The sequence below is a fragment of the Mizuhopecten yessoensis genome, unplaced genomic scaffold (genome assembly GCF_002113885.1).
Source record: "Mizuhopecten yessoensis strain PY_sf001 unplaced genomic scaffold, ASM211388v2 scaffold10271, whole genome shotgun sequence".
In the NCBI taxonomy this organism is placed as follows: domain Eukaryota; kingdom Metazoa; phylum Mollusca; class Bivalvia; order Pectinida; family Pectinidae; genus Mizuhopecten; species Mizuhopecten yessoensis.
The window spans coordinates 13,107-28,086 of record NW_018408463.1 but is presented as its reverse complement, the minus strand read 5'-3'; the positions used below and the strand labels follow the sequence as shown (position 1 = coordinate 28,086).

The window sequence follows — 14,980 nt, the reverse complement described above, 5'->3', positions numbered from 1 at the left end:
CAGCTTAAGCTATTTACATTAGATTTTAGATTTAGTGACAGTGACAGTGTTATGATGCAAGGTCCAGGGTTTGGATCTTGGTCTTGCCCCCATGCCTTTTGAAACTCAAAACATTATTGCTATTTTTCCGTTTTCTTTTGAAGTTTCACAATGTTTTGAATTTCGAAAATATTCATCAAGTCATTAGTCAGACAAGGAAAAAAGTTACAAATCATGTCAATGGTACGGGGATCCTTAAGCGTTTTGGTTGAAAATAATTATCACGTCATTCAAAGATGGCCTGAAATGTTGGTAACATAAGTTTGCGCATAACATAGATGTGAAATTGTATAAGTTTGGACACACGTGTACGTTAACAAGAGAGAAGATTATTGGTAATCAAATGTCTTTCCAAAATTCGTTATCTAGAAATATATATACAGTATTCATAATTATCACTCCCTGTGTAATATCCAGTAGATAAACATGAGTCTTCGATGAAACCCGACCTACCTCATTTTAAAGGTGCATCGCATGTATGTGTGTTAAGTTCATCTTTCAAGATAAAAGGTAGTGGACTCTGTTTTCGGATTGTTAAGTCCCCTTGATAACCACATTTACCTTTTTTGAGTAGTTAAAGGTTTCATAATATACACACGTGTCTAATGATTTAACTTGAATATAACCAGTACTCCTATTAATTTTGAAACTCTAAAGGGTTTTCCATTTTGTTTGTTTTTGTTTGCCCTTGGCATCACATGCGAATCCTAGAATGTGTATGGTGCAGTGTAATTAATTGTTTGGCATGCTGTATATATTACCTACTTTTAAAGGTGCATTACGTGTGTGTATTCTACGTTCATCTTTGAAAAATGTAAATGTTGTATTTGTTGGCGCTATGGTGTTGGATCGCTTAGACATTCAAAAGTTTATACTCGTTCGAGATTAAATGGAAATAAATATTTTGTAGAGGTATGCTATTGTAATGTACATTTTGTGTGTTGGTGTCTTGATATGATAAATAAATATGTCAAAATGCACAACAGTTTCCTTTGTTTGATCTTCATTAGTGAAGCAGTGTATAACCTTTTATCGAATCTGGATGGCAACAATAACGCCAATCAACTCGTTCAGATGAATTGTTTGCCAAATTTGAAATACAATGAAAGAAATATTGAACCAATCTTGACGAATATAACCAAGTTTTCTTACAAAGATTTCACAGACAAAAAAACATCAGACACTTATACCGTATATGAAATATATCTCATCCCTCTGAACACCTACTTAAAAAACTTTGTGAAACGTCATTTTTTCCAATCAAGCCGTAGAAGGACGATTTGTATTATATATGTTTGTACGACTCGTCGATTAAGATAAAATAATAATTGTGAACGTCAGTTGTATCTTTTTACACTCCTAACATTGGAAAAATCAGACGAAGTTGGATCAGATAAACAACTAATGACCGATGTAGACAATGATGTGATTCAGTTGTCCGAGATCAAATGAACAACTAATGACCGGTGTAGACAATGATGTGATTCAGTTGTCCTCAATCAAATGAACAACTAGTGACCTGTGGAGACAATTATGTGATTCAGTTGTCCTCAATCAGATGAACAACTAGTGACCTGCGGAGACAATGATGTGATTCAGTTGTCCTTGATCAGATCAACAACTAATGACCGGTGTAGACATTGATGTGATCCAGTTGTCCTCAGAAAGATTGTCTGGTTTATAGAACGAAAATGAAAAAAGGAGATACTGTTTGATCGTCTAACGAAGAAGGGCGCTGCCTTTTGAAGTTGTTATGTATTATTATTTATGATTTCAGACAGGGCAAGCTTGTTGGACCTATAATGAAAAAAAAATAACCCAACAGGTGATTGAATTGAAATTTACCGGTTATTTTGTATAAACGACAATATTGAAAATATTTCCAAAGCATTATCCAATATGGAACATGTACATAAAATATTAGGTCTAGGTGGTGACAAAACCGCAAATATGGTTATCTGATGTTATCAAATTGATGTAGCTGCTAAGACTTAACTATAAACAAGAAAGATGGAATTTAAAAATGCTATGATTAACAAAATAAGTCAAGAATCGCACTGAAACAGCTAAAGCATCAAAAGGTCAAATATGTTTATTATTATGACATTGATTTAAAAGAAAGTTCTACAGTGTTTTTGTATGTTTTGAAACTAAAAACGAAGCTATTATGCTGTATAATTTGTGGGCTTATCTTTATAACGAGATAGTAACCGCCAATGCAATACTTCCACTAAACGATTCATTTTATGTCTGTAATTGAACTTAAGGTTACAGAGAAAAATCAGTATTTGCATACTGTATCTTCCACTTTATTTCGGCCCATCGGGTACCGCCGCTAGTTTCGCATCTCATCGCCAATTCAATCAGTTACCCAGCGTTCTGCCTCTATCAGTGATCACCTATAAGACAAAAACATAACATGTATAATTTTGCTTACACTTTAAAAATTATTGAAATACAAACCTTCGATAAATTAACTTTTGAATCTTGGTAATACTGAGTAAAAATGTACTATGGGTGAGATTTATGTCTGGGTTGCTGGCCTTGTCCACCGAGGCCATTTACGGAGTCTGTGAACAAACTCTTGACCATGTCTTATAATAAAGGTAAAAATAGATATAAAAAATCATCAACGTGTTTCTCATGAAAAAAGGATAACAGACAATCTATCTTTTCTAGTCATATGGCCAGAACTTGACTGATTAGGATGGAAAAAGGAATACAGTAACAGTTATAGCTATATTAAATATGTTATCAATTCCATTTGAATCACAGCAAAACACAAAAATGCATGTTGGCGCTGAGTGTTTGTAACACATTAGACGATACGACTGTCTCCGACCGGTAGGACGACAAATTCACACGACTGATCTACACCAAAATAATGAGTCAGGGGTTGGTGTAACCGATGTCTAGATTATGTCAAACCTCTAAGTTTGATATTCTGTGTATGATTTAAGTCTCTGCCTCCATGTTATTGTTCTATTTACATAAAAGAGTCGTTCATCTATTTTGAGGGTATCAGATTATTTGGTTAAACATTGTCGCTTTACGGGAGTTACACATTGTTCCATTGAATTCATTCGCGTATTCTTCCTCTTAGAAAAAACGGTGTTGACCTTGTATTACAAGCAAGCTACGGTACCACTAGGATTAAGTGGTATCCCTTTACTGAATACTCAATGACTGATAACAGTACGCGTATTCTTCCACTTAGAAAAAAAACCGCCAGTTGCACATGAGTTTGTAAACAATATATCATAACATACTCCACTTTGCTAAATTCGAGGGATTGGGTTCTTAAATCTTAAAAGGGAGAAGTTTTCCACTGAATACAATCAAACCATAATATAACGGTTTCTGTGACTTCAGAGAGAACATGTTTGCAGGCCGGGCACATTTATTTTTGGTTAATAAAATCACACATATGAATCTATTTCAACTTAAGTTTCTTAACAATGCATTAACTGGCCTATCATTTGTCTCTCCTAGATAACAAGGCCGTGAGAGCTCGACCAGATGGACAAGACGCAAAGCCCAGGTATTTGCTCACAATTATTATTTTAAAACAAAATTAATTAGATTCAATTCATGTTGAAATGTATGTGTGCCTTTCTAAACAGGTCAGTTATTCACTTTTAACTTAATACGTGAAATATTGTTTTTCTTTTTAAACACAATCTGTGTTGGACGTTTAGAATAAATCTTTTGCCTCGTTGGTCGCAGACTATATATGATAAATGTATTGTGCTACTTATATATGTATGTATGTATGATACCAGAAATTGTGTGTTTTTGTTTGACAATTAATATATATTAATTGTTAAAAAATATTATGTATATGTATTATTCACTTATTTGTTTGTTTGTTTTTGTGGCCAACATCATAACCACATATAAGTACAGGATCATGCTATTTATTGAATGTTTATCCCGTACCAAATGTGTTGATCATTTTTTTTGTTTTTTTGCTACATTTCCAGGACTGAGAGGACTCCAAGATCTGCAGGGTAAATATTATACGTGTTAGGATTAAGGATGAGTGGCCCCTAATTTTTGACTTAGTAAAGTGTACTATACTTTGTGTTTAAATATAGCTGTATAAATAATTTGCAATTTGAGTTGGAGTTATCAGTATTTAAGTAAGTCAATGAAATATTCTATTTATCATTGACTTTTTATGTTAATTCCACTAAATATAAGTGAATAGTGACGAAAACGGGTTTTTTAAATACAAAAAAAAGGAAACAACGTGAGTTTTTATTTGACAAAAGGCATGTTTAATATCTTTCTTCTATTTTATTTGATATTGCTGTATATGATTTATTTTGCATGATGGTTTTAACTTAAGAACATGCTTGAGCTTTGCTGATTTGTCGACTATGTTTCTGTAACGCTTGTGTGTATTTGGCTCTGGTTTTGTTTGCGTTTGCTTAATGCTTGCTTCTGCTACTTTTACACATAACACAATACAGCCGTAAAAGAAAGAAAAGAGGAAATAGAAAACAAGTCTCTGAGTAAGTATATAATGGTGCTAATTTTCAAAGGAAATGAAGGAAAATGCAAAAATATATCGTTGTATTGAACTGGCTTAAACGCCTTACCGAGTTCCTCAAAATGTTATAGGAATCGGATCAGCTGATTGTGAAATCAAAAGGAATATGTTGCGTCAAAATAATTCGAAATAAAGTGCAATAACACCTCGATACACCAATTGGAAATACTTATGTAAGCCTAGAGTTTTATGATTCCCGCGCCACTTTTGCGGACTAATAACGTGTATATACCAGTCGTTTGCTGCTTGTAGATATTTTTTAATGTAATTTCCATTTTTGAATATAGAATTTTATGAAATAGTTTCTTTATTATTTCATCGTTATGCTTATTTTAGCAAATAACAAGTTGGCTTTCTATAAATCATATTTAAGTTTTCTGTTTCGGAAGCTGTGTAATGGTTTGGTTTATAATCTAACAAAATGTGTTTACTTTTATTATATTCATCGTAATTGACAACAACTAAAAAAACGTTTTATGTTAATTAATTTTATGTTAATTTTCCTGATTTATGGAGAGAAAAAAAATTGTGCAATTCCTCTTCCCGAAACTCCAAGCTACTTTCCTTGAGTTCGTGAGACGTATATGTATTCGTCTTTTGTTCTTTCTTACAAAATTCACATTTAATATATAGACATGGTTTATAAATATTTCGATTGATTATACAGCGAATTAACATAGTTAAGAACCATGATGAATGTCAAGTGTAAAAAATAGAAGTGTGGAGATAATAGAGGTAGGAAGTGATTTTCATTTACAAATCTATAACAACTAACGTTTGTCTGATTAATGTGATGGGAATCGCAATTTAAAGGAGTGAAATGCAACATAAAAATATTACAAGTCTAGGGCGCTGCTTGTGCAAATATAAATGCTAAAGGCATGGGTTCATTTTAGTGGGAAAAAATGCATTTGGAAAACACAGTGTAATAGAGCTAAAACATTAGTTTGTATGATTTTTGTTTGCTTCAGAAGTCCAACTTCGGCCAGTAATATCAAGACAAAATGGAGGAACAACCAAGTTAGCGATTCAAATGAAAGGTGGTTAACGCTTTGTTTTAGCTTAGCTTTGTGACAGTGTATTCAGTTGGATAATAATAAAACTTTTCTGTTACCTGTTAGTTTACATCTTCGATATAATTGAGAAGGTTTAGAACTAAGTATGTATCACTTACTTATTATTCAGGAGTGGGTTTATCTACTTACACTATTTCTATAAGAATTACTTTATGTTACAGTGACGGAAGCAATGACACGCCCAGAAGGAAACTGGAAGATGTACCACAAGGTCGGAAGCTGCCAGCGCTGGAATTGGTGGATGCAAGTCAGAAAGCCAATACGCTGGAGCCATTAGAAGTCAATGAAACAAAGAAATTAAAGAAGAAAAAGAAACGAAGATCGAAGGAGGAAAAGGCACAGGTAATATCAGGAAATAGTGATAATGAGCGAAGTGATACACAAGATGTTCTTTTACCTCATCAAGTCAGTGATATCTCTCCTCCTTCTGGCACCCAGTTAAGGGGAACTGTTCAAACTGACCATTCTATAACCAGACAAGAACCGGGACATGAGGAAAAGGAAGGCCAGACTGTTGACTCTCACACCAACAACACACACCTTTAAGATACCCAAGGACAAGCCAACAAGGAAAGCACCCCACCAGATACTCACGAGACGCATGGGAATGGTAATAATCAGAAAGATCGCGACGGTGGACCGGAATATAATTCCAACTACAATGCACTCCAAGACACGAACTTTTAGACGAGAACGGACATGGTCAGCACAAAGTGAAAGATGCTACCAGTTCTGAATATCCGGTACATTCCACATTCCACGCTTCGCAAGCTGACAGGGAAAGGTTGCCGTAGGATTAGAGACACGCGGAAATTGCAGCATTTGTGTAGATAACGACAATGGATCGTAAATGTCAGCCGCAATGAATCTTGGGATGACTTTGACGTTAGATTCCAATGAAAATAACATTGAATGTGATATTTCATGCTGAAAATTAAAGAAGAGGTGAACACGAACTAACAGAAAATCAAAACAAAAAATCAACTGAAAACACATAGTCCAGTGATGAATTACTAGTGTAGTTTTTACGGTAAACCAAATACGATTAACGCTATACTGTGATGAATCGTAACAGGGGTACACGTGTCTTTGATAATCTACGACTAACAAGTTTGATCGTTTTTTATAGTTCCTACCTATATACAGAGAAAACAATTATCTCGTAGCAATTGCTATCTCATTGTATAATTATTTCAACAGACTAGTAATCATAAATTTATATTTTAACACTCTAACTATTTTATTATAAGTATTTGTATTAGTTTCATCGTATGTTTTCTTGTTATGCAGGTCAATGGCGAATATTAGGTAAGACGTGCATGTCTTATTCCCTAACTTGGTATAAATATTTTATATCTGTATATAACAAAAAGCTAGTACGACATATTTATAATTACACTTTGTATACTACCTAACGTCAATGAACGCAAAACGGGACAGTTCCCAAAATAGAACGCAAAATGGGACAGTACCCAAAATAGAACGCAAAATGGGCCAGTACCCAAAATAGAACGTAAAAAAGGGACAGTGCCCAAAATGGAGCACTTGTAGGAAAGTGGCACAAGAAATTGACATGCGAAACAATATTTTATGTATGCGGTATTTACTACATGATACTTTAATGTTAATTGAACTTCACATTGTATTGGTTGGTTCATTATGGTAACACAGATTGTTTAAGGTTAGAAAAGTTATCGAAAACATCACTTTCTTAGTTTATGTGCCATACGAGGCTATGTATTCGGATGTCATTTTTAGAAAGTTATATTTTTTTTTCAAAACTAACACTATTTTGGAGAAAACCAGAACCTTTTTTGACTCTTAAATGCTTGAACTATGTGTAATTTTCTCTGCTCATTGTCCAAGGATTTGCCAAAATACCGAAGTGTCCCTTTCAGGGTAACATTCCACCTGTACAAGAACCTACGTAACTGTAAAACCTTTTGCTGAAACTTCAGCTCGTAATAGAAAAGAAAAAAGGATGATATCTATTATGAAAAATGAACAAAGAATTTTCGATTCGATATCCCTCAATATTTAACGAAAGCGGGTCCCGTTTTGGTTACACTGACGTTTTATTTGAACACAGCATTTGCATACGTTATAGTTGGTGTGTGAAAATACCCGTTTCTACACTATAGGATAAATATATCGTTTGGTTTTGGTCATAACTTTTTGACTAGATTGCTTTGAAATCCTATATTGTATTGTCGCTTTTGCATGCGTATCATAGTGTCATTTATACTTCTTTGAAGACTAGGTTATTAGTAATCTATGTACTATGAATTCATCACATTTAAAGTAAGAGTCAAAATAGATCAAGCGTTGTATGCCAAAGATTTAACTGGAGTAGACAGTTAAATGTGATGTTGTGAGCATGCGTCTTACTATTTCTGCATTCCTTCTGTGATAATGATGCTACTTGGTCCTTGTCTTCATATTTTTCGATAGAACAACTATTGAGAAAGGGAACTTAACTTCATATATTCTTTTGTGCACCTCAGTTAAGAATTACACCTTTAAATTTATTCAAAATTTCAATAATTTCGAATTATAAGCATAAAATAATTCAGAATCATTAAGTTTGGCAGATCACGAGCACATCCAGCACTGCACATTTAATACCAAACTGGCCATCAGTCATCATGTTTATAATTAACCTTCAAGTCCATATATATTGACTTAAGCAAGTCTACACGATCGCATTTGATCAAGACATAGTAGACTTGCTCAAGTCCATTTGATTATATAGACCCTAAAGACAACGTAATTGAACGATTTACAGACATTATTACAACAGTTATTTCACACAAGATCGGGTCCTATTTTGTCTCACACATGCACACTTGCATATGCACCTTTGCATTTTTAAACTTTGAATTAAATTAATACGTTGTCAACGTTAGTATTATATACATATATTTACTCTTATTCCTACTTTTTCATCTTATTTTATATTAATTGGGAAAATAGTTGTTCTTCAACTAGTGATGTTGGCTATCATGGTTATCTAACCCGAGTTAGTTAATTTTCAAATTGTGTAAAAGTACGAGGTTTACTGGGTGTCTTTTACAAATTTGATATTAATCTATGAAAAAAATGCAGGGTAAATCAAAAGTAACACACTGACAAACTTATTAGAAAGATAACGTTTTATTTACCACTTTTGCTTTATGATCGTGCTGGAAATTAGATGTTTTAACGTGGGGACATTTTGACTGAACGCCATATTAATACTCACACAAGATCGTTTTCAGATACAAAATTGTTTTATAAGACAATGGCTCTATGAGACAGATTGATACAGCAGAATAAAGAAGGAATGTGTAATGTGTAATTATACTAGTAGGTAAAGACAGGTATAATCAAAGGCAGGTTTAGCAAGTCAAAGACAGACAATGTAGAAGTAGGTATCTAATGCAGGCTTACCTATACTTACAGATAGCCTGTCTAAGGTGGTCTCTAAATAAAAGATGGCGTGCAAAGGAATGCAAGTTGTTAGAATATCCTTACATGAAAAGACATATCTCATAATGCTAGTATTGCGCTATAGCTAGACGCTTTAATTTATTGGAAGCTTAAATAATAGTGGGAGTACCTTTTGTCGAATTTTACGTAAAAATACATTTCAAACATTTTATTATTTGTTAACAACAAAAATACGTATTTGTTAAATGTTTAAATAGCAATTTTGTGAAATTGTTACACATGGGCAGAGTATTAAACATCAATACGTTGTGTTGTTTTTGAAAACCAATCACAAATCACTAGAAATACAAGATGTGGTAAACAATTTAATGCACCATGTGACAGATGCGTCCAGCTAGAACTCTTCAGTGTTTCTTGATGCCAAAATCACATTGCTTAAAAGACTTAAATGTTGGAATAGGCAAATGCTCTGCTCATGTATAATAGCCACAATCTGCATGGTATTCATTGTTTCAGTAACTTCATTATGATAAATTATTTTATATTTTACTTTGATACCAGGGTTGTATATTTATATCACTAGAATATTTCAATGTATGCTAAAATACCAATTATTCGAATTAATATTAAGTGTTTTGAGTTGAGAATGTTGCCATGTACTAATTGAAGCCGTCCATCCAATTTCAGGTTGACTCGTACGGTTATGTTGCTCCCTGTGATGCAACAATTTCTGACACAGAAAAAGTATTTTATAGGAGTCAGTTGTAAAGGTTGTCAGTTGTGTATCATATGGTGGTCAGCGGCATTGTTTAATATGTTTTTAGTGTGAATTGTCATTATTCCGTCCATAGTTGTCTTGAGAAACTTGACCATATCTTAGATGAGGTATGTACGTATATTACGGTGAAGTACAAAATGATATCTAAGATTTGATCAGATACTGATGATATGATGTGTTTACCCACGCATAGTTTTAGTGTTAGGGGATAAATATAAAGTATTACCAATGCACAGCGCGCACTTTGTCTATGCAAGTGTACAGATATACTTTTGACTGCTACAAACTAAAATAATTGTATCAAACGATACAGTGTTTCTTGTTAAAAATTCAAAGTTATCCTAAAATGTCATTCCATATCCTTAAGTTTAGACAAACAGATAGCCCGGACAAGCAAAGGTCAATTGAGACGATTCTTATCCTTTTTTCCTTGAAACCAGTTAATCTATATGTAAGTCTAATGGAAAATATTTTTTCTGAACATTGTATTCTTGATCTTATATATGTTTGTGAACACTTTTGATGTGAAGACTGATACAACCGTCCATACTATAAAAATGGCAGCTTCGTATGATAAGTACTATAGAATGATAAATGTCAATGTATCTTTGAAACTTTGTTAGAAGATTAGACTCGTCTGTGATGACGGTCTGTGTATATATTACAAAACAATGTGTAAAAAGTACAGTGTTTGGATATTGAAAAAAATACAAACAGGTAAAGAAAGGACTATGTTTGATTTCATCGTGAATTAAGTTACTGTTCCGAGTTAAACGGGATCTTCTGTATTTGAAGTTGTATGTAACTTATTTAGGAATTCAAGCACATTTGCAAAAATGTGTCTATCACAACTGCGACACATACAGTCCAAAATTTAGGGTTTTAACAACAAAGTAAAGCATTATGAAAATTCTGTTTACACAACCAATAAGAGTTTCTATGAGACGTTTCGATGTCTAGTACGGTATGAACACTGTCACATTCATCAGACAAATGACCAGTGAAGCGTATGCACATTAAGGTGTAAAATGTGTACGAGTTGTCCACAAAATCGATGTCGCTTCGGCGACGCTGTAAGCGATTATACAATATTATTTATGTATGTACCGAAATGTCATCGAAACAAGTCTTACTTACCAACCTGAAGAAAATGTTTAGAAACAAAGTGAAGCAGCATTCAGGAGGATTTTCCTGTGCTTTCTGTTGCATTTTGACTACCTTTCTTGACCCTACCAAACATCAGTTGAAATTTCCCGTCATACATTCGACTTAAAAGAACGGTGAACGATACGATTAGATCTGGGAAAAAAAACAGAATAATTTCAGTTCTTCAAAATATTCACCTGTCTTATTTCTTGTGAATTATTGTATTAATCTTGAGCGTTTGAAAACGAAATGTTAACATTTTTGTGTATAGATTATATTATTTATTTTTGTCATATCATGTGTTGTATATTTTCTTCTTAAATGTGCACGTACATTTTATATGATTCTGTTGTTTATAGATATTTTCTATCGAAATTATCTAATTTAATGCATAGAAAACGCAAAATGTTGTGAGCCATGCTGGAGGCAAAAATAGTGAAATTTCAAAAGTGCAGGATAAAGTCAAACAAATCTAAACAAGTAGAGGGGGGAAACGATATCTGAATTGAGTCATTAATGAATTATGTCCAGGAGAAAGTTCGTAATAGAGTAAAATATAATTCAACCAGGTTTAATTTATGTATTATGACATATTGTCTTGAATAAAAGAAGTAGCATTCTAAATATTTGGTACCATGTACTCGGTAAATAATGGTATGATATTGTGAATTAGTGACGTCATACCATTTCTTTCTAAAGGCACTATATATATTTAATTTGTAAGCTGTATTGATTTTAACAACTGTACTGTCATGCTTTGTAAATATCTTTGCTTTCTTGCCTTATACATCAGAGATGACCCTTCCGGTTGATTACATCCATATTTCTAATTTAATCACATTAAAACAGACCATGGTTTGTCATCAGTATGAAAATTCCTCTGATATCATATTTGTTGGGTACAGTATAGCAGATTTTGTATAAAAGTCGGTCAGGTTTATAATAAACAAGCCGGATACAGATTTACAAGGAAAGGCTATGTCAGAGTGATGCTGAATTAAGTCGAATATTACGCGACTGAAGGGAAAGTCCTTTATAGTCAGTAAATGAGACGCAATTGATTTCTTTCAACATACGGTACTATTTCGGCAGTTAGTACATACACCACAAATACGTTGTTACAAGCATGATCAATAGTATTCAATATATATATAAATAACAGCATGACGACATATTAATAAAATTCAATAAGACTGGATTGCTCTTTGTCGGTGGTCGGTGTGTGGAACTTGCAGTGCCATATATATTGTACTATATAATGGTAGCAATACTCTCAATGTTTTCTTTTGTTAATATTACACATCTCTTCAGTACTTTTGTAATTATGTATATTAAAATATAAACTAAATTTTGTTCATTTTGTAAATAATCAATTATGCATGAAAATATATCAAATTTTATTTTGTACATTTGTAAAAAATTATGTGTATAGTTATGCAGTAACCCATGGAAGAGTCTGGGGACAACGTTTTCGTGATTTTGACGTCAGGTGTGAAAAATCTCGGGGGGGGGGGGACAAATTTAAAATACACAAGCATTTGAATTACTATTCTTTTTGAAATAAAGTTGGTTTTTATTGGCCTTGTACAGTAACTAGTTGAATATGATTTCTGATTCAACCAGTTTGTCTGAATAAAAAGAAATGTCTAGGTGAATAAAACTGAAATATCTCTTGACATTAATGAAATCGTAATGAAGGTATCTACAAAATTAATTCTAAACTGGCATCCGGAGTAACGAGGTTCCCTGATAAATGTAACGTATAAACAGATCAAGTATTACTATGTTATATTATAATGTTTTACATACGTCATATGTTGTAATTGCTTGATTTTTGCAGCAAATATATTAACAAGTGCCTGATACAGTTTTAATATGTAATGCAATTGTTTACGTTGTGATTTATTATTTTTTTTAGATTGCCCGTTACCAAATAAGAATTTATAGAAAAATGCTTTAGGAGATGAATGAAAATGTGCTAGAATAATGGCATCGAATATAATATTTTGTAATTTTGAAAATATTAGAATGTTTTCTTGAGCAATTAGGCAACTCCAAAATTTGTAAAACATGGTCAACTGAAACGGTTCATGAGGTATCCCTTGATAGAGAAAACACGTGACGTTCTGATATTTTACATTTTCAATGTAAACAGATGTTTTATATATTCTAGAGAAGCTTTGTAGTTATTGATCTTTTAATACATAATCAAAGTATGATAACTAATTGTACAACTTTGTTTAACCATTTGCTTTTTAGTGTGCTCGATTGTTTTTAATTGTTTCCCTATTTACGTTATGCAAACATGCAAAACTGCACCATGTCAGCACGATTGGTAATGATACACGAAAGAATGATGAAATGTTAGCTACGTCACAATGTTATTTTGTGACGTCATTGAATTTTAAGAATTTGAATATAATAAATTGGAGGTAAAAGAATAGGGGCCGTATTCATGAAACCCTTCTTATGCTTAAGATCAGATTCTGTGCTCAAGCGGAGTTTTGTTGTTCTGTTGATAAATCAATAGTTCCCCATTATTTTGATCATTTCAGGAGAGACTAAAAACAGAATAATGTTTTCCATGTCTACACTACACTTTTTGACCGTGTCCTTTGATGTAAGTAAGCTACAAGGATGTTGGTCTGAGCACAGAATCTTTGTCTGAGCATGAGAACGGTTAAATGATCAAAGAGCCAGGGTTATACCAAAAAGACGACTGTTTGGGATTGTTTGTTCTCGTATTAAACAAAACATGGTGCATAACTCCAAATCTGTGATCTTCAACGTCCTCTAGTAGTACTTGACTCTACGTCTTTAGTCACTAACTTTAGAATGTACATTATACCATTATTTTAGCTGTTTTATAGTGTCATGTATTTTACATTTTTTAAATTCTTTTAAAGAGAATTGTATTGAAATTTATCTGAAATTATGTTATCTTTTCAATCATTTTGAGTATCATTTAACGCTACAGTTTCTGTGGTTGTGGTTTGAGTTTAAGGTTTAGTAAAATATTCTGATTTTTTTATCAGATGTTCGACTTTTTTAGTAAAAAATAAACCACTTAATGATTGCTATGAAATTCAGGATCAAAATCGTTTCTATATTTATTTTCAACTGTTTTTACATTTTGTGAACTATAACCGAATAATGTATTGCTACTTAAAGATTTTATTTTTCATTTATAGATACATACACAAAAACTTGTTATTACGAATTCTATGACCACAGTTTCGATAATGTAAGGATTTAATTCGAAATACGTTTTTTTTAAATGCTGAGATATGCTTAAACATGTGGCTGTAAGACCTTTATGGCTATGTGCGAAGTTCCGTATGTCAACTGAGAACATTGAACACATTTTTGAAAAAAAAATTGACTTTGGACTTACGATTAATTTAACGTTCAACATCGTAATAACGAAGTTTGAATGTATTTGATTTGGTTGTACTTTAAGGTGATACCCCTGTATTATAAGTGTATAGTTTATGGATCGTTTTATTGAATACAGTAATTGGTTTACAATACTATTTGAATAAGTTATGATTTTAAAAATTAAGGGTAGGAAACGCAGACGTTTTTTCATTAATCTTTATTTTGAGTTCTTCAAACATAATTGTTAAATATACTGTCTTTTGTTTGCTTAACAATGCACATTTTTGAACCCCAAAAAAATCGAGATTTTCCCTTGTGATCTGGATATTGTCAATCACTTGTATTCTACTGTAAAGTTATTTCCTCAGTATTTTTGATTTCGCCAATTCAGATTTCTACGAAATAAGATGTTTTGAAATAATCGCAAATGTGAGGTAGTTTTCGGTTTCTATATTATGATAAAGAATCTATTCAGTGTCGCATGCGTTAATAAGATATGCCGTGTCATACAGAATGTGATTCCAAGTTAATTTAGCATTAAACAATGAAAACTTGAATGCAACTTGACGGTTTATTCTA

General features: G+C 32.7%; 1 long non-coding RNA gene across 1 annotated transcript; it reads right to left on the bottom strand.

Moving 5' to 3' along the window:
• Positions 1-392: 392 nt before the first annotated feature.
• LOC110459886 lies at positions 393-13,548 on the bottom strand. The gene is made up of 2 exons (XR_002463940.1): positions 11,015-13,548; positions 393-2,438 (listed from the first exon to the last, which is right to left on the bottom strand). It is a non-coding gene; the product is annotated as an uncharacterized LOC110459886 (long non-coding RNA).
• Positions 13,549-14,980: the final 1,432 nt, after the last annotated feature.